Source organism: Colobus angolensis, unplaced genomic scaffold, assembly GCF_000951035.1.
Source record: "Colobus angolensis palliatus isolate OR3802 unplaced genomic scaffold, Cang.pa_1.0 Scaffold70, whole genome shotgun sequence".
In the NCBI taxonomy this organism is placed as follows: Eukaryota; Metazoa; Chordata; class Mammalia; order Primates; family Cercopithecidae; genus Colobus; species Colobus angolensis.
The window spans coordinates 7157789-7161646 of NW_012120710.1; positions in this window are offsets into that span (position 1 = coordinate 7157789).

The following is a 3858-nucleotide window of genomic DNA, read 5'->3' on the forward strand; positions in this document are numbered from 1 at the left end:
GAGGTGGCGGCGCCTGTAGTCCCAGCTACCCGGGAGGCTGAGGCAGGAGAATGGCGTGAACCCGGGAGGCGGAGCTTGCAGTGAGCTGAGATCTGGCCACAGCACTCCAGCCTGGGTGACAGAGCGAGACTCCGTTTCAGAAAAAAAAAAAAGTACTCTTTCTCCCAGTTTAATAATCTTGAGTCACAGTAACAATCAGTATTCAAAGGAAAAAAGTTTTGAGTTTATAAGATTATAATATTTAAGGTAACTTGGGTTACAAGTAACAGAAAACCTAATTGAGAATAAGTGAGACTAGAAGAATTGGAAATGAGCATAGAAAACTCCCGTGAGATATCTTGCTGTCACAGAGAGTTGAGAAATGAGCCAAAAATTGGAGTAGAATGTGGGGTCAAGAGGGAGACATATTTTAAAATAGGAAATACTAAAGGAAATACACTGATGGAAATGGTTGGCTAGAAAAGAGGAGGTGTTTACAGTGCTAGAGTCGTCCTTGGGGATAAGGTCTACAGCACAGTGGCAAGGGAAACCTTGGAATGGTGTATAAACAATATATCCATAGTAACAGGACAGAAGGTGGAGAATATAGATTAAAAAGGAAATTGATGGGTCTGTGGTGGTGGAAATGTGTCGAAATTTTATCTCATTGCTTCCATTTTCTAATTTTAACAGGAAGCAAGATACCCATTGAAAGTAAGAACCGGGGAAGAAGTTTGACGAAAGTGGAGAAATTATAAAGATAGATGTCTTAGAGTAGAGTGTGGGAAACTGAATGGGCCAGGAAAATGTAGTTCCAAGCATCAACTTCAGACACAAAAACGTCCAGAGGAGTGAGACTTGATAGTCTCTGTCTCTTTTTTGAGGGCCTGGAAATCTTTTCTTGAAGCTTCCAGCCAACTGCCTATCAGTAAGGGTTAACATCTCTGAAAATGTTTAGGTCTACCTGGGAAGGTGACCTTGGGTCTGCCTTCTCACGGCACTGTTCCCTTGGCAACTACCAAGTTAAGCTAGTTGAGGAATGCTTTGTGCTCAGAGCTGACTACCTGCCTTGTTTGCTGTGAAATCCCCTGTCTGTGGATCTGCACATGAACTGGGAGAGCTATGAACTGGCACCCAGACAGACTGATGAGAGGCCTACCAAGTGAAGCCAGGCACTTCAATCTTCCTCAGGAGCTATATACACCCCAGGAGGGTGATGGAGGCCAAGAAAATGTATACATAGTAGCCTCTGAGCCTCCAGATAACATGAAGATACTGTGCACTCCCTATTCCTGTATTGTATCACTCTGTAAAGTTAAAAAATGAAGTATTAGAATGAAGTCTGTTATATGAGTTTTACTGGTAACCAAAACCTGTGACTGGTGCTGACAGGGACAGAATTGTATTTGAAGCACGAGTGGCATTCAAATCCTCAATTTTTATCTTCCTGTTTTATGGTCATAATTGGCCCACAGACCCATTTACTGGCAAACCTATTACTGTCCAAGGAAATGAGACCACCATGATTGCCTTGACTAATTGCAGTTAGTCACTCACACTCCCGGCCTTGGTAGGTGAGTGGGCAGCACCTCTTAAAGCACACTTATTTGTCGGGGTGAGTGATAGATACATAAACAAAACAAGGGTTATGTTAGGAAGAAGGAAACCCAAGCCCTTGCTCCTACACTTTTAAATTTCTGAGCAAATTACAAAACTTCTAAGAATCTTAGTTTCTTCCTGGAGCTAATTATACCTACCTAATAGGGTTACTGTGAATATTAAAATTATTAATCTTTTTTTTTTTTGAGACGGAAGCTCTGTTGCCCAGGCTGGAGTGCAGTGGCACAATCTCGGATCACTGCAACCTCTGCCTCCCGGGTTCAAGCAATTCTTCTGCCTCAGCCTCCTGAGTAGCTGGGATTACAGGTATCTGCCATCATGCCTGGCTAATTTTTGTATTTTTAGTAGAGACAGGGTTTCTCCATGTTGGCCAGTCTGGTCTCAAACTCCTGACCTCAGGTGATCCACCCGCCTCGGCCTCCCAAAGTGCTGGGATTACAGGTGTGAGCCACCACACCCAGCCCTCCCCCAACTTTTTAACTTAATGTTTATATCTTACTGTACTGTCTATGTCTTGGAAAGTTGTTATTATTTTTGATGGGTTCATCATTTAGTCTTCCTACTTAGAATAAGAGTGGTTTATACACCACAATTACAGTGTTATAATATTCTGTGTTTTTCTGTTAACCTTCAGGTGGTTACTTACTGCTTATGAACATCCTTTTCTTTCTGACTGAAGTACTCCCTTTAGCATTTCTTGTAGGATAGGTCTGGTGTTGATTAAATCCCTCAGCTTTTGTTTGTCTTGGGAAGTATTTTCCCTTCATGTCTGAGGGATATTTTCACTGGATTTACTATTCTATAGCAAAAGTTTTTTTTTTCCTTCAGCACTTCAGAAGGTGGTATGTCATGTCACTCTTGGTCACAGGCCACAATCAAGGTATCAGCCAGGTTGTGTACTCATCTGTAGATCCAACTGGGAGAGAATCTGCTCCACAAACTCACTGAGGTTGTTAGCAAAATTCATTTTCTTACAGCTGTACTACTGAGGGCTTCGGTTTCTTGCTGGCTGTTGACTGAAATGGGCCTTCAGCTACTAATGGCCCTAGAACCCCTAGTTCTTTGCCTAATGCTCAACATGCTCACTTGCTTCATGAAGCTAGCAAGACTGAGTCTCATACAATGTAATGTGATCACAGGGTGACATCCATCACCCTACCATATGATGTAACACAATCATGGGAGAGATTGCCCATCACTTTTGCCATATTCTATTGGTTAGAAGCCAGTCAGGTCCTACCCACATTCAGGATAGGGCATCACACAAAGGCATGAATACCAGAAGTAGAGATCATAAGTTGCCACATAATTTTATTTTCTTGAACCCTAATTATTAGTCTCAAGATGTTTTCAAAATAACGTAGGGGTAGGGGGAACTGGGGAGGTACAGTTGATATGTTTAACACAAATGTTTGTGTGAAACCCCGCCCACCTTATTTAGTTTCAGACTGAGATCCTTGCAAATGGACAACTAAATAGGTCAAAGTACCTATCATTTAGTCAATAAGAAATGTAACAGTGGCCAGGCGTGGTGGCTCAGACCTGTAATCCCAGCACTTTGGGAGGCCAAGGCGGGCGGATCACTTGAGGCCAGCCTGGCCAACATGGTGAAACCCCATATCTACTAAAAATACAAAAATTAGCCAGATGTGGTGGCGTGCACCTGTAGTCCCAGCCACTGGGGAGGCTGAGGCACAAGAATTGCTTGAACCCGGGAGGTGGAGGTTGCAGTGAGCCAAGATCACGCCACTGCATCCAGCCTGAGCGACAGAGCAAGACTGTCTTAAAAAAAAAAAAAGAGAAATGTAACAGCATAGAGAGATGTAATAATGTAAAGCTGTCAACCACAATTTAGATATTAGTCTCTTAGAAATGTGTATGTTCAGGTCAGTTCTCTGACCTTCATTTCCACTTTGTTGTCTCTAGTATCTTAAAGACATCTCACGTATGTTAAAAATCAAATTCGTGTTCCTCTCCTCCCCATATCTAGTACTCTCTTACGCTTATCTCAGTAATTTGGCACCATCTTTTATCCAATTGCACAAACAAGACAGCTCAGACTCATCTTTAATAACTACCTCAGTTTTGGTCTGAATGCCTAAAAAGTTCTCATATTTGTCCATCTTCTTCCGTCCTCCTGGTATTCTCTCCTGGCTCCTAAGCACTTACTCTAACTGAAAGGGCCGCTTGGCAAGAAACTGGGGCAGCCTCCCACCAACAGTCAGCAAGGAACTGAAGCCCTCAGTCCAGCCACTCAGA